At 44.8% G+C, this 24161-nt stretch overlaps 1 pseudogene; it reads right to left on the bottom strand.

The window, feature by feature from the left end:
- Positions 1-24161, bottom strand: part of LOC118377046 (trafficking protein particle complex subunit 9-like) — a 459082-nt pseudogene that overhangs the window by 261342 nt on the left and 173579 nt on the right.

Raw genomic sequence — 24161 nt, 5'->3', positions numbered from 1 at the left:
GACTATAGCGCCCCCTGTTAAATGACTATAGCGCCACCTGTTAAATGACTATAGCGCCCCTGTTAAATGACTATAGCGCCACCTGTTAAATGACTATAGCGCCATCTGTTAAATGACTATAGCGCCACCAGTTAAATGACTATAGCGCCACCTGTTAAATGACTATAGCGCCACCTGTTAAATGACTATAGCGCCACCAGTTAAATGACTATAGCGCCACCTGTTAAACGACTATAGCGCCACCTGTTAAATGACTATAGCACCACCTGTTAAATGACTATAGCGCCCCCTGTTAAATGACTATAGCGCCACCTGTTAAATGACTATAGCGCCACCTGTTAAATGACTATAGCACCCCCTGTTAAATGACTATAGTGCCACCTGTTAAATGACAACAGCGCCATCTGTTAAATGACTATAGCACCACCTGTTAAATGACTATAGCGCCACCTGTTAAATCACTATAGCGCCATCTGTTAAATCACTATAGCGCCACCTGTTAAATGAACCTGTTAAATGACTATAGCGCCACCAGTTAAATGAACCTGTTAAATGACTATAGCGCCATCTGTTAAATCACTATAGCGCCACCTGTTAAATGAACCTGTTAAGTGACTATAGCGCCACCAGTTAAGTGACTATAGCGCCATCTGTTAAATCACTATAGCGCCACCTGTTAAATGAACCTGTTAAATGACTATAGCGCCACCTGTTAAATGACTATAGCACCACCTGTTAAATGACTATAGCACCACCTGTTAAATGACTATAGCGCCACCTGTTAAATGACTATAGCGCCACCTGTTAAATGACTATAGCGCCACCTGTTAAGTGACTATAGCACCACCTGTTAAATGACTATAGCACCACCTGTTAAGTGACTATAGCGCCACCTGTTAAGTGACTATAGCGCCATCTGTTAAATGACTATAGCGCCACCTGTTAAATGACTATAGCACCACCTGTTAAATGACTATAGCGCCACCTGTTAAGTGACTATAGCGCCATCTGTTAAATGACTATAGCGCCACCTGTTAAATGACTATAGCACCACCTGTTAAATGACTATAGCGCCACCTGTTAAGTGACTATAGCGCCATCTGTTAAATGACTATAGCGCCACCTGTTAAGTGACTATAGCACCACCTGTTAAATGACTATAGCACCACCTGTTAAATGACTATAGCGCCACCTGTTAAATGACTATAGCGCCACCTGTTAAATGACTATAGCGCCACCTGTTAAGTGACTATAGCACCACCTGTTAAATGACTATAGCACCACCTGTTAAGTGACTATAGCGCCACCTGTTAAGTGACTATAGCGCCATCTGTTAAATGACTATAGCGCCACCTGTTAAATGAACCTGTTAAATGACTATAGCGCCACCTGTTAAATGAACCTGTTAAATGACTATAGCGCCACCTGTTAAACCACCTGTTAAATGACTACAGCACCACCTGTTAAACGACTATAGCGCCACCTGTTAAATGAATACAGCGCCACCTGTTAAATGACTATAGCGCCACCTGTTAAATGAGTATAGCGCCACCTGTTAAATGACTATAGCGCCACCTGTTAAATGACTATAGCGCCATGTGTTAAATGACTATAGCGCCACCTGTTAAATGACTATAGCGCCACCTGTTAAATGACTATAGCGCCACCTGTTAAATGACTATAGCGCCACCTGTTAAATGACTATAGCGCCACCTGTTAAATGACTATAGCGCCACCTGTTAAATGACTATAGCGCCACCTGTTAAATGACTATAGCGCCATGTGTTAAATGACTATAGCGCCACCTGTTAAATGACTATAGCGCCACCTGTTAAATGACTATAGCGCCACCTGTTAAATGACTATAGCGCCACCTGTTAAATGACTATAGCGCCACCTGTTAAATGACTATAGCGCCACCTGTTAAATGACTATAGCGCCACCTGTTAAATGACTATAGCGCCACCTGTTAAATGACTATAGCGCCACCTGTTAAATGACTATAGCGCCATGTGTTAAATGACTATAGCGCCACCTGTTAAATTACTATAGCGCCACCTGTTAAATTACTATAGCGCCACCTGTTAAATGACTACAGCGCCATCTGTTAAATGACTATAGCACCACCTGTTAAATGACTACAGCGCCACCTGTTAAATGACTATAGCACCACCTGTTAAGTGACTATAGCGCCACCTGTTAAGTGACTATAGCGCCATCTGTTAAATGACTATAGCGCCACCTGTTAAATGAACCTGTTAAATGACTATAGCACCACCTGTTAAACCACCTGTTAAATGACTACAGCACCACCTGTTAAACGACTATAGCACCACCTGTTAAACGACTATAGCACCACCCGTTAAATGACTATAGCGCCACCTGTTAAATGACTATAGCGCCACCTGTTAAATGACTATAGCGCCACCTGTTAAATGACTATAGCACCACCTGTTAAATGACTATAGCACCACAGAATTATATTATTTGAGTTCAGTGGTTATAGTGCCATATTTAACTACTGGCACTATAACCACAGAACTATAATATATTCATATTCCCATAGGTTAATATTTGCTCAAAACTCAATGAAATCTAACTTTTTATTTTATTGTATTTATTTAACATCGAACTTGCGAACCAGTTAGCTGGAAAACAAGGTCTGAACTGTGCTCAGAACATATTTATATACAGTCAGTGGTACTCTAAACTCAACCTGCTACGTTAATTCTCCCAACCTGCTTTGTTACTTCTCCTAACCTGGTTCGTTAATTCTCCCAATCTGCTTCGTCACTTCTCCCAACCTGCTACGTTAATTCTCCCAATCTGTTACGCTACCTCCCAACCTGCTACATTAATTCTCCCAACCTGCTACGTTAATTCTCCCAACCTGCTACGTTAATTCTCCCAATCTGCTTCGTTACTTCTCCCAACCTGCTTCGTTACTTCTCCCAACCTGCTACGTTAATTCTCCTAGCCTGCTTCGTTACTTCTCCCAACCTGCTATGTTAATTCTCCCAATCTGTTACGCTACCTCCCAACCTGCTACGTTAACCCAACCTGCTACATTAATTCTCCCAACCTGCTACGTTAATTCTCCCAACCTACTACTTTAATTCTCCCAACCTGCTACTTTAATTCTCCCAACCTGCTACGTGAATTCTCCCAACCTGCTATGTTACTTTTCCCAACCTGCTACGTTTCTTCTCCCAACCTGCTACGTTAATTCTCCCAACCTGCTTTGTTACTTCTCCCAACCTGCTACGTTAATTCTCCCAATCTGCTTCGTTACTTCTCCCAACCTGCTACGTTACATCTCCCAATCTGCTACGCTACCTCCCAACCTGCTACATTAATTCTCCCAACCTGCTACGTGAATTCTCCCAACCTGCTTCGTTAATTCTCCCAACCTGCTACGTTAATCCTCCCAATCTGCTACGCTACCTCCCAACCTGCTTCGTTACTTCTCCCAACCTGCTACGTTAATTCTCCCAACCTGCTACGTGAATTCTCCTAACCTGCTACGTTACTTCTCCCAACATGCTACGTTAATTCTCCTAACCTGCTTCGTTACTTCTCCCAACCTGCTACGTTAATTCTCCTAACCTGTTACGTTACTTCTCCCAACCTGCTATGTTAATTCTCCTAACCTGCTTCGTTAATTCTCCCAACCTGCTACGTTAAACCCAAATATAAGAACACAAATTCAATTGTGCTTTCCCCAACTCCCAGTCTCCCTGCCTAGTTTTTAAATGGATTTATTTAACCTTTATTTAGCCAGTTGACAACAAGGTCTCATTTACAACTGCGACCTGGCCAAGATAAAGCAAAGCAGTTCGACATAAACAACAACACAGACTTACACATGGAAAAAAACAAATATACAGTCAATAATACAGTAGAAAAAGTATATATACAGTGTGTGCAAAATAGGTAGGATAAGAGAGGTAAGGCAATAAATAGGCCATGGTGGCAAAGCAATTACAATATAATAATAGCAATTAAACACTGGATGAGGTAGTTGTGCAGAAGATGAATGTGCAAGTAGAGATACTGGGGTGCAAAGGAGCAAGATGAATAAATACAGTATGGGGATGAGGTAGTTGGATGGGCTATTTACAGATGGGCTATCTGCAGTATAGTATAGTACCTCAGACAGCCCTCAATCCATCCACTCTCCTCTACTGGCTATTAAAAACTATTGCAGACTGTTTACTCCGTCTCGACTGGTCCACTAGGGACGAGTTTCGTGCTTATATTCAACCTGGATCTTCTAATATTTTTGCATTTCTAATCTACCTGAATCCTCTTCCATACTGCAGTCTCAGGAGCAGTGAAAAATAACAGGTAGAACTAGACATCAGGTTTAAGCTCCACACACCCCTAGACATTTGTGGTTTTGAAGACAGTGTGGGATGGTCTCAGAGCTGTGCCTGAGGGGTTTGGCACGCACGCACACACACAGCTCTGCCTTGAAATGGCCCTGATGCCAACTGCCTGCTGAGTAGAGGGAGCTACCCAAACTCAATATCCCAGCCAAACGTCATGACGTGAATGCTTCTTCTTCAAAGTAAGTCTGGATTTGAGTCCCTCCCCAACGATTTCTAGAATGCAAACACATTCTAACCAGAGCCAGAATACACGTGGATAAAGTGGAGTTTTGAAAATACGTCATTGGCTTTGATACTCCAAATGGTTAGAGACGATCCAAAATCTGATGACTCAATTTGACGTCATCAGAATACTTCAACGACAGCAGCCTCAGACTGAAGTATCTGGCGAATGACAGAGCAGCGGAATAATTCAGTTTGAGTCATCAGACAAAAGGGAGCTAGGTTCAGGAGGGTGAATGAATGAGCATGTCATCCCTGATGCGTGAGTTATCCCCAATCATAAAGGTTTATAGACTTCTCTCTACTCCCCTGTTCTCCTCCCCAGGCCTGCCACTCAAACCTCTCTCTCTAACCTACCTCCCCATATGATGGAGCGAAGTGTCCTATTCTCACACTATTCTCTTCCTGTACTACCTAAGAGTCACACAAACATGTGCAGGTAAGAGAGACACTAGAGAGATGCTACAGAGCAACACTGACACACAAACATACACAAACACTACCAAACAAACACAAGTGTGCACTGCACACAGACACAACATACCACACACAGCAAGACCTCAGGGAAAAGACAGAGTGGAAATAGACAGGAAGAAAGGCAGAGCGGGGATAGTCAAACTCACACCTTTGCTTCCTGTCGACGGATTACAGAACGGTCTTATTTTATTACATTGTATTTCCTGGGAATCGTTGAGCATAATAGGCACGCATGCCAACAACTGCTCACACAGGCATGCACACACACACACACACACACACACACACACACACACACACACACACACACACACACACACACACACACACACACACACACACACACACACACACACACACACACACACACACACACACACACACACACACACACACACACACACACACACACAGGCACACAGACACACACAAAGACACACACAGACACGCTCACCCCCCATGTATTCCTGTGGCATTTCCAGGCAGGCTGGGATGTGTAGCTAACTACTGTAACAAATGCAGAATCACGGAGTAGAAATATCATAATGAGAAGGAATAGCAAAGTTCACCAGGTGGCTCAGAGGGAAATATCACCTGTTCCTATTGGACAGGCAGGCTGATCAGCATGGAGGTGGGGAAAGGAAGGTTAAAACACATACACACACAAGCAGGAAGGTGGATGAAACAACAAGCTTATCAAACACATCACTGTGAAGGCTAAGACACAACATAATCTGTGAAGTACAACTCCAGCGTGGGAAAATAAACTGGTTGACCCAATTTGTGTGCATAACAAGGCATTTCAGCTGCATACAGAATCCATGAGATACGTGATTATGAAATCATGGCTTTTAATAGAAAGTACATTTAATATGAGCAAAAACGGACAAAACAAAGCCATCAATATAGCTTTTAGTTGTTGTTTTAATGACGAAATAGTGGGCAGACACTATGATACGAGTGATATTACGCATGACCTGCACTAGAACCAGTAGGCCAGCTAAGTACAAATCTAGAGTGTGAGTCAGACTAAAAACAATGTTGCAGCCAAACGACGAGTCAGATGCCTCAGGAAATATGAATCCATATAGCACCGTACATACATAGTCAAACACAGGTAGGGGAAACATTAACATTCAGAAGGTTCAGTCTAACCAGCAGGAGAGTTTCGATTTATGTGCAAATCAACCCTTACCCATACCGCCTCACAAATACACACGCACACACAGGACTATGTTAAGGCAATGTTCCCACATGATGTGTAATTGGTCGGTTCTGGGATTACCTCTGCAGCTAAACTGCCAAAACAACATCATCTGCACTGAGACTCTGAGCTGCCTGTCTGTCATTCTCTACACTGTTCTTAACAAGCTTCACCAGCCGACTGATGGAACGGACAGCTTCATATTTACAGAGGAGAGTTGGAGGGCAGCATAAGGGAATTAAGAATGAGATTCGTCCTCCTGTATAGATTCTCTATGTGTAATGGCTTAGATCAGGTGTCAGTGACCTGCTGACCGTGTGCGCGAGCGTTGCAAAATAAATGTACACATACGTAGCCAGCCGGTAAAATAGAACTCGGTTCTATTTGTGACGCTTGACGCGCTGCAAGTCCTGCATCTCCCCATCTCCTCATTGGTTTTTAGGAGCATATATCCACGTGGGTGATTAAAAGATGAATGAGGTCCACACTCCAGTCCAGTTGGTGGTGGTATTGCACCTTAAAGTTGGTTGCCAACAGCCATATAAATTCCAAAGAAGAAGAAGCAGCCTGAAGGAGGAGTGATTCCTAGAAACTTTAACCCTTTTATCTGTGAATTAATTTCCGTAGTGGACTTTGTGCATTTCAGGTAAAATAACAACCCAATGTTTATATTCCTGGACAAATTAGCTGGCAACTAAATTGTAATGAACACTGAATGCTTTTCGACCTGTCCCCAAATGAATATAGTCGGTTCAGAGTTTGTTTTGATATTTCAACCTGCGTGTCCTGATCGCGTCTGGTGAGGGTGGACGAAATCAACATGCGTGTGAGCGGTCTGGTCAGCATGTGAAACAGTGTTGTGAAATAAATAAATAGTTGTCTTTTTTTAATGAATTTTTTTAAGATGCCATGTGCGCATTTTTAGGAGTTGAGAAATCAATGTGGTAGCACTGGAAAGCTGTGATATCCCTCTTTTAAACGTGGACAACAAAACTGCTTTGAAATATGTGTTTTCCCTGGATTGTAGCTGGAAACAGGCATCTACTTGATTAGACCACCTTGTTTCTTTGTTTTGTTTAGTTCTTTGGTAAAATTGTATTTTCTATATTCTTTATTTATTTTTTATTTACAAGTTGCTCCGTCTGTTTATTGGAACAAGTGTTATGTTTGTATGTAGTGTACCTGTTTGAATCTGAAAATTAAAAACGCTAGAAACAGGCCTAATATTTATTCATTATTATTTGACCTGGCTTTCCTTTTTCACCTCCCCTGAAAACTTCTAGGTTATGTAATAAGGCGAGGAGATATGTACATAAGGAGAGGGAATGGTCGAGTGGACGCGGATGGGAGGTTGTGTGTGTGTGCATGCGTACGTTATAGCTAACCATACGTGCTCCGTGATGAATCACAATGGAAAGGTTCACCCCTGCAGTAAGAACTTAACGAACTCTACAACACCAAAGCCACACACACACACACACACACACACACACACACACACACACACACACACACACACACACACACACACACACACACACACACACACACACACACACACACACACAGAATGTAGTTCAGCAAGACATCAGCCTGTTCTCTCCACTGATTGAGATCAGCTGCACCCTGATAGAGACACGCCACATTAGCTCTGTGTACCTTCTTGTATATGTGTGAAAAGCTGCAGCTCGTCTCTCTGTCTGTCGGTCTGTCTATCCTCAGCTCCCTCCCTGCTTTTTAAACAAACAGCTACACTCACCCTAATTACCACAACATGAGGCTTGTTAACTATCTGCAGCATCAGAAAATGGCAAATACAACACAAGAAGGGAAATAAAACAACCTTTCGGAAGTCATGAAATGCAGATGTGTAAAGTAGAGAGATGTTCCTGCTGAAATCTCAGTAATAAAAGGAACCGAATTTAGAGAAGACGGGAGGAGAGGAGAGAGGTGTCAGTCCTACCTTGACGTGGTTGTAGTCTGTTTTGCTGGACTCGCTGCCCAGGGGCTTGGTCTCGGCCCGGGGTTTGAGGGCTTGTCTCAGGGGGCTGGAGATGGGAAGGCCTGTCACACTGATCCCATCTGGAATAGCAGCAGAGACGATCAGCCAGTCAGGAGACACAAAAGTACAGTAACCCCAGACTTAATATAATTTAACTATATTGACAGTTGTTAAAATGCACATTAGCACATAAACATATTAGGGTGAGAGAGTTTCCCTAATCTCTAAGTATTTCCTGGTTGAATCAGGAGCCACTCCCATCTCTTCTTCATACATGAGGACATAATCATTTAAATACATTGTGTGAGCAGAATATGGAACAGCAGCTCACAGGCCTATCCTCTTTTTAATATAGTTTTAATGCAGAGTTCAGGGCAGCCACAGAGCAACAACACAATCCTACACAGAGCTTCAGAGGACCATCAAACAGCCATATCAGCTTTCTGTATTCATGTGTACTGAAGGGGGTCCTGCTTTCAGCTAGCCATGCTACAAACCATCTCATAGTGTGACGTAGGCTCTGAGCACACAGTCTCTCTGACGTTAGTGGAAACATCTTTGTCTCCAAGGGGAATCACTGGGTTAGCTGCTGCAAAGATCTGCCCCCTCTCCACACACACACACACACACACACACACACACACACACACACACACACACACACACACACACACACACACACACACACACACACACACACACACACACACAAAGAAATGGGAATGACATGGTAGGAATTAAGTTCAAACAGTTAGAGCCCGCCAGCTTTGACTCCATATTGCGCTTTGGTCCAAAGCTTTCCAACACATTCTACTGACACGGCTGGCATTTGTGATTAGTACTCCACGAGCGGCTAACCAGTATCTTGGAATTTCCCCAAAAATGTTTCTTCAATAATATTATTTTTTGCTTTAGGAGAAACAAGAAATACTGTAAGAAAATTTCCAATAACCATTTTGAGGAATAGCAACTTTGCTTAACTTTCTTCTTTAGTCTATAGTTAAGGAAAACATTTAACATTTACATTTACATTTAAGTCATTCAGCAGACGCTCTTATCCAGAGCGACTTACAAATTGGTGCATTCACCTTATGACATCCAGCGGAACAGCCACTTTACAATAGTGCATCTAAATCTTTTAAGGGGGGGGGGGTGAGAAGGATTACTTTATCCTATCCTAGGTATTCCTTAAAGAGGTGGGGTTTCAGGTGTCTCCGGAAGGTGGTGATTGACTCCACTGTCCTGTCGTCGTGAGGGAGTTTGTTCCACCATTGGGGGGCCAGAGCAGCGAACAGTTTTGACTGGGCTGAGCGGGAACTGTACTTCCTCAGTGGTAGGGAGGCGAGCAGGCCAGAGGTGGATGAACGCAGTGCCCTTGTTTGGGTGTAGGGCCTGATCAGAGCCTGGAGTTACTGAGGTGCCGTTCCCCTCACAGCTCCGTAGGCAAGCACCATGGTCTTGTAGCGGATGCGAGCTTCAACTGGAAGCCAGTGGAGAGAGCGGAGGAGCGGGGTGACGTGAGAGAACTTGGGAAGGTTGAACACCAGACGGGCTGCAGTTAAGAAGAAATGTTTTCTTAAGAAGGTTTTGTGAATCTGTGCCCAGGTCCATATCCATAAAGCCTCTCAGAGTAGAACTGCTGATCTCAGATCAGTTTAGCCTTTTAGATTATAATGAATGAGATTACTTGGACAGGGCACATCTGAGATGCTTTGTGAAAATGAGCCCAGAACCACTACAGCTGACACAGTCAGTCAGCATTGTTGCTATGTCATTTTCCATATCCTACTCACAGAAACAGATTAGATATGCATCCAGACAGAGGGAGGTGGATGGAAAGAGGAAGAGAGAACACTGATAAACAGTATCTTTATTGACTAGTGCCTCCATTAAGGCCTACAGCCTGTTTCCAGACACACATACATCTTCATGTCTGATCCTGAGAGCGAGGGCAGGAGAGAGACAGATAAAGAGACAGACAGAGAGAGAGGGCAGGAGAGAGAGACAGTGATATAGAGACAGACAGAGAGAGAGGGCAGGAGAGAGACAGAGATAGAGACAAAACAGAGAGCGAGGGCAGGAGAGAGACAGACAGAGAGAGAGACAGTGATAAGAGAGACAGACAGGAGAGAGACAGATATAGAGACAGACAGAGATCGAGGCAGAGAGAGGCAGAGAGAGAGACAGAGATAGAGACAAAACAGAGATCGAGGGCAGGAGAGAGACAGATAAAGAGACAGACAGAGAGAGAGACAGTGATATAAAGAGAGAGAGACAAAACAGAGATAGAGACAAAACGAGGGCAGGAGAGAGACAGATAAAGAGACAGACAGAGAGAGAGACAGTGATATAAAGACAAACAGAGAGAGAGAGAGACAGGAGAAGACAGACAGATATAGAGACAAAACAGAGAGCGAGGGCAGGAGAGAGACAGATAAAGAGACAGACAGAGAGACAGAGAGACAGAGATAGAGACAAACAGAGACAAAAGAGACAGGAGAGAGACAGATAAAGAGACAGAGAGAGAGACAAAACAGAGACGAAACAGAGAGAAAGAGACAAACAGAGACAGACAGAGAGAGAGATAGAGACAAACAGAGAGAGCAGGAGAGAGACAGGAGACAGACAGAGATAGAGACAAAAAACAGAGAGCGAGACAAAACAGAGAGAGACAGACAGATAAAGAGACAGACAGAGAGAGAGACAGTGATATAGAGACAAACAGAGAGAGAGGGCAGGAGAGAGACAGAGATAGAGACAAAACAGAGAGCGAGGGCAGGAGAGAGACAGATAAAGAGACAGACAGAGAGAGAGACAGTGATATAGAGACAGACAGAGAGAGAGGGCAGGAGAGAGACAGAGATAGAGACAAAACAGAGAGCGAGGGCAGGAGAGAGACAGATAAAGAGACAGACAGAGAGAGAGGGCAGGAGAGAGAGACAAAACAGAGAGCGAGGGCAGGAGAGAGACAGATAAAGAGACAGACAGAGAGAGAGACAGTGATATAGAGACAAACAGAGAGAGAGGGCAGGAGAGAGACAGAGATAGAGACAAAACAGAGAGCGAGGGCAGGAGAGAGACAGATAAAGAGACAGACAGAGAGAGAGACAGTGATATAAAGACAAACAGAGAGAGAGACAGTGATATAGAGACAAACAGAGAGCGAGGGCAGGAGAGAGACAGATAAAGAGACAAATAGAGAGAGAGAGACAAACAGAGAGAGAGATAGAGACAAACAGAGAGAGAGATAGAGACAAACAGAGAGCGAGGGCAGGAGAGAGACAGATAAAGAGACAAATAGAGAGAGAGACAGTGATATAGAGACAAACAGAGAGAGAGAGAGAGACAAACAGAGAGAGAGAGAGACAAACAGAGACAGAGATAGAGACAAACAGAGAGCGAGGGCAGGAGAGAGAAAGAGAGAGAGACAAAACAGAGCGAGGGCAGGAGAGAGACAGAGATAGAGACAAACAGAGATAAAGAGACAAACAGAGAGCGAGACAGAGATAAAGAGACAAACAGAGAGCGAGACAGAGATAAAGAGACAAACAGAGAGCGAGACAGAGATAGAGACAAACAGAGAGCGAGACAGAGACAAACAGAGAGCGAGACAGAGATAGAGACAAACAGAGAGCGAGACAGAGATAAAGAGACAAACAGAGAGAGAGTCAGAGATAGAGACAAACAGAGAGAGAGGGCAGGAGAGAGACAGAGATAGAGACAAAACAGAGAGCGAGGGCAGGAGAGAGACAGATAAAGAGACAGACAGAGAGAGAGACAGTGATATAGAGACAAACAGAGAGAGAGATAGAGACAAACAGAGAGAGAAGGCAGGAGAGAGACAGAGATAGAGACAAAACAGAGAGCGAGGGCAGGAGAGAGACAGATAAAGAGACAGACAGAGAGAGAGGGCAGGAGAGAGAGACAAAACAGAGAGCGAGGGCAGGAGAGAGACAGATAAAGAGACAGACCGAGAGAGAGACAGTGATATAAAGACAAACAGAGAGAGAGACAGTGATATAGAGACAAACAGAGAGCGAGGGCAGGAGAGAGACAGATAAAGAGACAAATAGAGAGAGAGAGACAAACAGAGATATAGAGACAAACAGAGAGAGAGAGAGAGAGACAAACAGAGAGCGAGGGCAGGAGAGAGACAGATAAAGAGACAAATAGAGAGAGAGACAGTGAGATAGAGACAAACAGAGAGAGAGAGAGACAAACAGAGAGAGAGACAAACAGAGACAGAGAGACAAACAGAGAGCGAGGGCAGGAGAGAGACAGAGATAGAGACAAACAGAGAGACAGAGATAGAGACAAACAGAGATAAAGAGACAAACAGAGAGCGAGACAGAGATAAAGAGACAAACAGAGAGCGAGACAGAGATAGAGACAAACAGAGGGCGAGACAGAGATAGAGACAAACAGAGAGCGAGACAGAGATAGAGACAAACAGAGAGAGAGTCAGAGATAGAGACAAACAGAGAGCGAGGGCAGGAGAGAGACAGAGAAAGAGACACACAGAGAGAGAGACAGACAGACAGAGAGTGCATAACAGGCGGAGAGATTGAAGACGACATCACTCAACATCATCCCTCTTTCCTTGCCATCACCCTCCGTCTATCCCTGCCTCTTTCTCTCTCAATCTATCTCTCCATCTGCCTAGTGAGAGTCTGCAACTATAAATCACTACAGATTATATTAGTGACAGTGAATTGATCTAATGCAGAATGATGAACTGAAAATCAACATCAACAAAGTCTTGTGAATCTCTGCAATGCCACCTTTTGGCTCTACAGACACTTGCTTTTCCTGGAAGGTGAGTCAAGGATATTGTAGTAAAAGGGAGCCTATGACGGATTGCATTGCAAACAGAAACGCTTCTTCAATGTCCTTTCGAGGGGAGAGGAACATAAGGCTGTAAAATACAAGGCAACAAAGTCCTGTTCTGCTCCGTGGAGGAGTGAGTGAGTGAGTGAGAGAGAGAGAGAGAGAGAGAGAGAGAGAGAGAGTGAGAGAGAGAGAGAGAGAGAGACAACACCTGAACATTTGGGCAGAGAGGTTGAATCTGGGAGGAGCTAGCAGAGGACCTTTGACCTCATTAACATAAATTGGTTTATTAGAAGCATCACGTAGACAGACAATTTCCTCCCTACACAACGAGAGAAAGAGAGAGAGAGAAAGAGAGAGTATTCACAAGGAGTCTCAGAGTAGGAGAGAGGGGCGGGACAGAGAGAAGAATAGCCAACTCCTCGGCTGGTATTATTTTAGGAGCTATATGATTCACAAGTAACCCAGCCCAGGTGAGACTGGCAGATAATGTGAGATGGAGAGGAAATAAGACGGGTAAATAATAGTGTCTCTTTTCAAAAGCCCACATTTTCTGCTGTCATTACTACGACATCAAACATCCAAATTACAAAGACGCAGGCGGCCTCTTTCAGGTGGAGGGAGAGAGAGCAGAAGAAGTAGAAATGGAGAGAGATGAGGAAACAGGGAGAGAGAGAGAGAGATGAGAGGGAGAGAAGAGAGAGGGAATAAGAAAGTGAGGTAATGCAGGATCTGAACAAATTATTACCATCATTACTCACAGCCATTTGAGTCATACTAAATACAGCATTACAGACAGAACCACATCATCCAGATCGACAGAAATACCCTGCTCATAATGCTGTGAGATGGTCCTCATCACATTTATCTTGTGAGGTGACAAAGTGAACGACATATCTACCATCATCCATCTTATTGTCATTTTGCATCTACGGCTGCTTATGTACTGCTTACGAATGTATGGCTTATATGGCTTATAACTGTTAAAGACATGCTCAGGTACTTTGACGACAAAAAAGTATTTTTTAAACTTCCTGCTTTAGGCCGGATGTGTTTTATTTATTTGGACCTTTATTTAAATAGGCAAGTCATTTAACAACAGATTGTTATTTTCAATGGCGGCCTGGGAACAGTGTCTTGTTCAGGGGCAGAACAACAGATTGTTATTTTCAATGGCGGCCTGGGAACAGTGTCTTGTTCAGGGGCAGAACAACAGATTGTTATTTTCAATGACGGCCTGGGAACAGTGTCTTGTTCAGGGGCAGAACAACAGATTGTTATTTTCAATGGCGGCCTGGGAACAGTGTCTTGTTCAGGGGCAGAACAACAGATTGTTATTTTCAATGGCGGCCTGGGAACAGTGTCTTGTTCAGGGGCAGAACAACAGATTGTTATTTTCAATGACGGCCTGGGAACAGTGTCTTGTTCAGGGGCAGAACAACAGATTGTTATTTTCAATGGCGGCCTGGGAACAGTGTCTTGTTCAGGGGCAGAACAACAGATTGTTATTTTCAATGGCGGCCTGGGAACAGTGTCTTGTTCAGGGGCAGAACAACAGATTGTTATTTTCAATGGCGGCCTGGGAACAGTGTCTTGTTCAGGGGCAGAACAACAGATTGTTATTTTCAATGGCGGCCTGGGAACAGTGTCTTGTTCAGGGGCAGAACAACAGATTGTTATTTTCAATGGCGGCCTGGGAACAGTGTCTTGTTCAGGGGCAGAACAACAGATTGTTATTTTCAATGGCGGCCTGGGAACAGTGTCTTGTTCAGGGGCAGAACAACAGATTGTTATTTTCAATGGCGGCCTGGGAACAGTGTCTTGTTCAGGGGCAGAACAACAGATTGTTATTTTCAATGGCGGCCTGGGAACAGTGTCTTGTTCAGGGGCAGAACAACAGATTGTTATTTTCAAGTTGGGAACAGTGTCTTGTTCAGGGCAGAACAACAGATTGTTATTTTCAATGACGGCCTGGGAACAGTGTCTTGTTCAGGGGCAGAACAAAGATTGTTATTTTCAATGGCGGCCTGGGAACAGTGTCTTGTTCAGGGGCAGAACAACAGATTGTTATTTTCAATGGCGGCCTGGGAACAGTGTCTTGTTCAGGGGCAGAACAACAGATTGTTATTTTCAATGGCCTGGGAACAGTGTCTTGTTCAGGGGCAGAACAACAGATTGTTATTTTCAATGGCGGCCTGGGAACAGTGTCTTGTTCAGGGGCAGAACAACAGATTGTTATTTTCAATGGCGGCCTGGGAACAGTGTCTTGTTCAGGGCAGAACAACAGATTGTTTTTTCAATGGCGGCCTGGGAACAGTGTCTTGTTCAGGGCAGAACAACAGATTGTTATTTTCAATGGCGGCCTGGGAACAGTGTCTTGTTCAGGGGCAGAACAACAGATTGTTATTTTCAATGGCGGCCTGGGAACAGTGTCTTGTTCAGGGGCAGAACAACAGATTGTTATTTTCAATGGCGGCCTGGGAACAGTGTCTTGTTCAGGGGCAGAACAACAGAGTTATTTTCAATGGCGGCCTGGGAACAGTGTCTTGTTCAGGGGCAGAACAACAGATTGTTATTTTCAATGGCGGCCTGGGAACAGTGTCTTGTTCAGGGGCAGAACAACAGATTGTTATTTTCAATGGCGGCCTGGGAACAGTGTCTTGTTCAGGGGCAGAACAACAGATTGTTATTTTCAATGGCGGCCTGGGAACAGTGTCTTGTTCAGGGGCAGAACAACAGATTGTTATTTTCAATGGCGGCCTGGGAACAGTGTCTTGTTCAGGGCAGAACAACAGATTGTTATTTTCAATGGCGGCCTGGGAACAGTGTCTTGTTCAGGGGCAGAACAACAGATTGTTATTTTCAATGGCGGCCTGGGAACAGTGTCTTGTTCAGGGGCAGAACAACAGATTGTTATTTTCAATGGCGGCCTGGGAACAGTGTCTTGTTCAGGGGCAGAACAACAGATTGTTATTTTCAATGGCGGCCTGGGAACAGTGGTCTTGTTCAGGGGCAGAACAACAGATTGTTACCTTCAGCTCGGGGATTCCATCTTGCAAACTATCGGTAACTAGTCCAACGCTCTAACCACTAGGCTCTAACCACTAGGCTCTAACCACTAGGCTCTAACCACTAGGCTCTAACCACTAGACTCTAACCACTAGGCTACCTGTCGTGTCAATGTGTCGTTCCTACATGCATAATCTATGAGCAGAATTACTGTTTCACCTAGTTTGAAAGAGACTGTTTTCTTGAAGCTGTGCCGTGACATTTTCCCATTATTTCCCCCCACGTGGGCCAGCCCCCTAGCAATTTAACTTCCACCCAGTGAGCTTCAGCCCCTCGCATTTGAGTGACTGCTAGCAAGAGGCCTGCCCAGCCTTATCCAATGAGGTTACAGGGCGGGCCCAACGGCTCAGTGGACACAGCAGAGACAGAGAGAGCAATGACATGGTGCACATATCTGCACATATGTGTCGTAGAATGCCATTTTCGGGCCTCCCAGGTGGCGCAGTGGTCTAGGGCACTGCATCACAGTGCTAGCTGTGCCACCAGAGACTCTGGGTTCGCGCCCAGGCTCTGTCGCAGCCGGCCACGACTGGGAGGTCCGTGGGGCGATGCACAATTGGCCTAGCGTCGTCCGGGTTAGGGAGGGTTTGGCCGGTAGGGATATCCTTGTCTCATCGCACACCAGCGACTCCTGCGGCGGGCCCGGGCGCAGTGCGCGCTAACCAAGGCTGGCTTCCGGGTTGGATGGCGCTGGCTTAAGAAGCAGTGCGGCTTGATTGGGTTGTGTTTCGGAGGACGCATGACTTTCAACCTTCGTCTCTCCCGAGCCCGTACGGGAGCTGTAGCGATGAGACAAGATAGTAACTACTAATAATTGGATACCATGAAATAGGGGAGAAAAAGGGGTTAAAATAAATGTAAACATTTTATTTTTTTAAATAATGCTGTTTTCAGGGACCACTTTTGGCTCGTGAGTGCTACTTTCAGGACTACTGGCTAAAAAGTTCGCAAAAGTACACAAAACTACTAGAGAATCTCTTTAATAAGATGGCCTTTTTAAGTACTCTTAATTTGGGAATAAAATATGTTTGACTGAAAGAAATGTGCAAAGATATTCACATAGACAAGTTTGATGAAATAAGCAGTGGAAAAGTATCAATGTCCAACAATTATGAAAGAGATTTATTTTCAATAAATAATTGGTCAATTAAGTCCATAATGGGGTTCATAGGACTGACCAAAATATATTTCAGTTCTAATGTCAGGATTCGATAGCACTTTAAACAGCCGCCGCACTCTGCTGATTGAGTCAATATAAGACTTGGTCCCTTGAAATGAAGGTCCATTCAGTCGACACACTGGGCTGAATGGAACAGACAGAGCTGCTGTCTCAATGGTTCCTGCCTCCAGAACTGAAAAGATTAAGACGTATAAAAGCTTCTTAATAGTGGGAAGTCAGTCAATTGATCGTCATATCAATTGACCATTCACGCCGAATACCTCACACAAAGTCATATCTAGGTATATCTGAAGAAAAGATTTGTTTATTTTCCCTCAAATAAATGCAGTCTGTCAATCTTCTGCATATTCTGTAATCATATCGCTAAGGTAATGTGATTACCTGAAGAGGCATACTCTGCCGAGCAAGGACAAATCGCAACTCCCTCCACTCCAAAACGGAATGACATCGGCGAAGAAGCCCGTAGACTGACAGATATTCTAGCTGCGGTACACTGGGAACATTGCGAGCGGAGCAACGAGCAACAAGAAGGTTACAACACTGACAGCCTCCCCACCCTGTCCCTTTGTAAATGTGCCGGCTTTTCTAAATGCATCTCCCTGGCTGTTTTAATTCCCTTTAATGACGTTTGTGTACGCTGAGATTTTACCATCCATGGGCTAATGTGTTTACGCTGTCTGCTCCAGACTGCTTTTACTTTCTCCCCGCCTCCCTAAGACAACCAGACGCTACTCAATAGCTCTTATTGAGATGGAGAGGACGACTAGAGCACTGGCTGGAGACTTCAGCCATCACAAACAGAATCATATAAAATATGCTACTTAGCATACGCTTTCATCCAAAGCCAATGAGTAGAGTGATTGCATACATGTTCCATACATTTTAAGAAAGGGAATGTGATCCCTATGGGAATTGAAACCACAACTAGGGCTAGCAAAATTATTGTAGAATCGCGTAACTGTCCATTATGGTATAAAAAAAAAGAAGTTGTACCCCTTTACACTCGTACCCCTTTACACTCACACCCTCATACGGGTTGAAAATGGCACTGATAAACGCCTAAATTGGAACACAGTGGTTGTACAGTAACATGCTCAGTGGAGGCTCCTCAGAGGAGGAAGGGGAGGACCATCCTCAGTGAATTTCATTTTTTATTTTTTATTGTGAGACCTTTAAAGTTATCATTTTTAGATAAAACTATACTAAATATATTCACGTCACCAAATAATTGATTAAAACACACCATTTTGCAATGAATGTCTACAGTAGCCTCAACAGCACTCTGTAGGGTATTACCATGGTGTAGCCAGAGGACAGCTAGCTTCTGTCCTCCTCTGGGTACATTGACTTCAATACAAAACCTGGGAGGCTCATGGTTCTTACCCCCTTCAATAGACTTACACCGTAATTATGACAACTTCCGGAGGACGTCCTCCAACATATCAGAGCTCTTGCAGCATGAACTAACATGTTGTCCAACCAATCAAAATATCAGATAATTAATCTAGTACTGAAAGCATAAACTACAGATAGCTTGCACTGCAGTGCATAAAATGTGGTGAGTAGTTGACTCAAAAAGAGAGAAAGACAATTGTTGAACAGCTTTAAACAAATTAATTTCTTCAAAATTGAAAGAAGCGAGAGCGATATTTCATCATTTAAAAAAAACGTTATTATTGCTAGAAAATGCAGCTAGCTAGTTTAGCCTACTCAATAACCCGGCTCAAACAGAGGGATGCTATGACAGCTAGCTGGCTATGACTATCCAACACAACACTGTGGAAAGCTTTTGATTTTACCAATTTATTGCCACCGGCGACCACCAGTGTATCTGCTAAACTGCTTACTGACCGTACACTGTACTGCATGATTGTAGCAGGTTTACTAACGTGTTATTTCTATTAGCTATGTTGACTATGACGTTACTTTAACAAATATGGTGACAACGATGTAGGCTGTGTGTAGCAGTTATGATGTGGTTTGGCTTGGAAAGGTTTTCTCGCCTGGTCACATACAGCTGAATTCCACAAGCGAAGGGAAAAGGTGAGAGGAGGATAGTGCATAGATGCAAGAAGGAATACAACATGGCTGCATAAAAAGTTTACATGTGATCAGGGGTATATTCATTCCGCCAAATTCTGTTTAAAAACTTTTCTTAAACGGAAGGAAACAGTGATACACATACCTTAATTTGTCCAATAGAAACTATCATTTGCAACTGTTGGACTAATGATTACTATGGAACACTGTTAAAGTTTAACAACAGTAGTTTATTGTCAACTCACAATTCATGACAATCACTGGATTAGGTTGCACATCAACATATCTTGAACCATGCATTCCTGCGTGGACATGTTAGATTGAAACTTGAAACTTCTTACTTCTTGAATAGCCTCCCATCTCAGTATATTAAACAGTCTAAAGCACAGCAAACTACTTTAGAAGGTGAATGATAACAAATGTATTCTATTGCATGACTCAGCGGGGGAAAAAATTGTGCGACCAAATCATGGGCTGGGGAGGATGTTAGTCTGGAGCCCTGTCAATGGGTGAGATTTTATATCTGCTGCAGAGTAATGTATTATTCTGCTAATTTGGCTGTTGGGAAGAAAATCATGCAACAGGATCTTATGCAGAAAAATATGGTGGTGGGACAAGGCTATGTCAAAATAATGGAGACACGAGTAAATTACAGATACAAAGTAGATTGAAAGCAGGTGCTTCCACACAGGTGTAGTTCCTGAGTTAATTTAGCAATTAACATTCCATCATGGGTCATGTATGAAAATGCTTGGCAGGCCATTATTTTGGCTACCATGGCTATGCCCCCATTGGATGACAATGCCCCCATTCCCCATGGGTGGTCTCTGAATGGTTTGATGAGCATTAAAATAAGGTAAACCATATGCCATGGCCGTCTCAGTCACCAGATCTCAACCCAATTCAACACGTATGGGAGATCCCGGAGCGGCACCTTAGCATTTTCCACCGACATCAACAAAACACCAAATTATGGAATTTCTTGTGGAAGAATAGTGTCACATCCTTTCAACAGAGTTTCAGACACTTGGCGAATCTATGCCAAGGTGCATTGAAGGTCTTCTGGCTCGTGGCGGCCCAATGCCCTATTTGCATGACAGTGAATGGTCTCTCAAAATTCCATAATCATCACAGTCCTACCCACAACCATGATATTGCTAGTGCCACGCTCTTACTAACTGAGCTTACATAACATAAAACACACACACAAATAGAACAGCAGCATTAAAAGCAGGACCCAGACACGGTGTAATTTAGTATGGTGCTCACACCATCGAAACCAATCATGTCTGCTGTAAACTACAACCCATTAGTCTATGTGTGATGACATCAATCCCATCAGACACTGAGTTATGTTATGTCTTTAGCCTGTCCCGGTCGGTGTGTTTGTGCGTGTTGTCTCGGCTCCTCCGAAACACAATGTTCTCAATGGCTCTGTCTCATTCAAACCAAGAACAAAGGAAATGACATATTGTGCCTGAGCCAGGCCCAAAAATGAAGGGTTGATTTGCAAGGTCACGTAGACATAGATTGGAGCCAATCAATGTGACACGTTCTTTATACACTCAGAGGCCAGTTTATTTTGACTTCACATATACTGTATCAAGGTTTGAAGCAGTGGGAGGAGAAGGATCACTCCAATCCATCCATCATTCAAATAATTACCTTATTTTAGTCGTTTTATCTGCAAATCAGTTCCAAATACCGTTCTCAAACTCAATGAATTATTTCAAGTACATTTTACGGTATGAGAAACAGACGAAAGAGTATCACTCTCAAACGAGATGGACACACAAAATATATCATATCAATGCAGAGCGAGTGCGAGTGCGAGAGGGGAGAGAGCGAGAGACGCTAGCTGTTAATGCTTATCACCAAGTAGGGCTATATACCTTATTTTACAATATACCAGTATTAATGCACGGACCCGTTTAGGTTTTTACTTGACCTTCTATAACAGCATTTCAATGTTTGGCTTGTTAAACGTGACATTACACGCGTCCGAACGGCGTATCACTTGTTATAGTTTACTCAGTTCGCCACTTCAGTCGTCTCTCTCCCTCTTCTACAGCCTGATACCAGTGCTGGTGTAGGCATAAATCAGTATGTTGTTTGTGCAACGGTGTCTTCTAAATTATAGAGGAAGAGAGAGGAATAGTAATGGCATCTTGTTTTGTAGGCATTAACTCTGCCTTTGCTAAATGGCCAAAGCCTATAGGGAAATGAATGTTTTTGGGGGGATAAACACAGAAATGAAGGTCTGTGGTAAACGCAGGTTTAGGAGAACTTATGGAAAGCTCTATTCTGCCCTACGAAGCAAAACGAACGTAACTGCTCATAGCATGGAACTGAGAAAAGGGTATTTTATTTACCTTGGTTTCACAGTAACTTTATGTAGTTACTGCTAACAAGACCCCATTTCCGCCAAAACACAATACAATAGATACAATAGAGGCAGAATACTTGTCCACATGATTAAGCATGTATTTTCTGTTGCAACAATGACATGAACTCATTTTCGATCAAATGAGCAGTTGGTGCTTGATATGGCAGTATTGGTGAAGCATGAATATCTTCTTTTTTTCTTCTTTTTGTAGGGGGAAGATGAGTTTTAATATTGCAAATAGATTGTAGATTGCATCAATGTAAATGTCTGCATCATTTCCAGTCAAAAGTTTGGACACACCAACTCATTCAAGGGTTTTTATATATTTTCTAAATTGTATAATAATAGTGAAGACATCAAAACTATGAAATGACACATGGAATACCTGCCGACCATCACTAGGGTACCACTAGGCTACCTGCCGACCATCACTAGGGTACCACTAGGCTACCTGCCGACCATCACTAGGGTACCACTAGGCTACCTGCCGACCATCACTAGGGTACCACTAGGCTACCTGCCGACCATCACTAGGGTACCACTAGGTTACCTGCCGCCCATCACTAGGGTACCACTAGGTTACCTGCCGCCCATCACTAGGGTACCACTAGGCTACCTGCCGACCATCAGTAGGGTACCACTAGGCTACCTGCCGACCATCACTAGGGTACCACTAGGCTACCTGCCGCCCATCACTAGGGTACCACTAGGCTACCTGCCGACCATCACTAGGGTACCACTAGGCTACCTGCCGACCATCACTAGGGTACCACTAGGCTACCTGCCGACCATCACTAGGGTACCACTAGGCTACCTGCCGCCCATCACTAGGGTACCACTAGGCTACCTGCCGACCATCACTAGGGTACCACTAGGCTACCTGCCGACCATCACTAGGGTACCACTAGGCTACCTGCCGCCCATCACTAGGGTACCACTAGGCTACCTGCCGCCCATCCATCACTAGGCTACCTGGTACCACTAGGCTACCTGCCGCCCATCACTAGGGTACCACTAGGCTACCTGCCGCCCATCACTAGGGTACCACTAGGCTACCTGCCGCCCATCACTAGGGTACCACTAGGCTACCTGCCGCCCATCACTAGGGTACCACTAGGCTCCGCCCATCCTAGGGTACCACTAGGCTACCGCCCATCACTAGGGTACCACTAGGCTACCTGCCGCCCATCACTAGGGTACCACTAGGTTACCTGCCGCCCATCACTAGGGTACCACTAGGCTACCTGCCGCCCATCACTAGGGTACCACTAGGCTACCTGCCGCCCATCACTAGGGTACCACTAGGCTACCTGCCGCCCATCACTAGGGTACCACCTGGCTACCTGCCGCCCATCACTAGGGTACCACCAGGCTACCTGCCGCCCATCACTAGGGTACCACTAGGCTACCTGCCGCCCATCACTAGGGTACCACCTGGCTACCTGCCGCCCATCACTAGGGTACCACCTGGCTACCTGCCGCCCATCACTAGGGTACCACTAGGCTACCTGCCGCCCATCACTAGGGTACCACCTGGCTACCTGCCGCCCATCACTAGGGTACCACCTGGCTATCTGCCGCCCATCACTAGGGTACCACCTGGCTACCTGCCGCCCATCACTAGGGTACCACTAGGCTACCTGCCGCCCATCACTAGGGTACCACTAGGCTACCTGTACCACTAGGCTACCTGCCGCCCATCACTAGGGTACCACTAGGCTACCATCACTAGGGTACCACTAGGCTACCTGCCGACCATCACTAGGGTACCACTAGGCTACCTGCCGCCCATCACTAGGGTACCACTAGGCTACCTGCCGCCCATCACTAGGGTACCACCTGGCTACCTGCCGCCCATCACTAGGGTACCACTAGGCTACCTGCCGCCCATCACTAGGGTACCACTAGGCTACCTGCCGCCCATCACTAGGGTACCACTAGGCTACCTGCCGCCCATCACTAGGGTACCACCTGGCTACCTGCCGACCATCACTAGGGTACCACTAGGCTACCTGCCGACCATCACTAGGGTACCACTAGGTTACCTGCCGCCCATCACTAGGGTACCACTAGGTTACCTGCCGCCCATCACTAGGGTACCACTAGGTTACCTGCCGCCCATCACTAGGGTACCACTAGGTTACCTGCCGCCCATCACTAGGGTACCACTAGGTTACCTGCCGCCCATCACTAGGGTACCACCTGGCTACCTGCCGACCATCACTAGGGTACCACCTGGCTACCTGCCGACCATCACTAGGGTACCACTAGGTTACCTGCCGCCCATCACTAGGGTACCACTAGGTTACCTGCCGCCCATCACTAGGGTACCACTAGGTTACCTGCCGCCCATCACTAGGGTA

Source organism: Oncorhynchus keta, chromosome 19 (assembly GCF_023373465.1).
Source record: "Oncorhynchus keta strain PuntledgeMale-10-30-2019 chromosome 19, Oket_V2, whole genome shotgun sequence".
Taxonomy (NCBI): Eukaryota; Metazoa; Chordata; class Actinopteri; order Salmoniformes; family Salmonidae; genus Oncorhynchus; species Oncorhynchus keta.
This window is presented reverse-complemented; position numbering and strand designations above follow the sequence as displayed.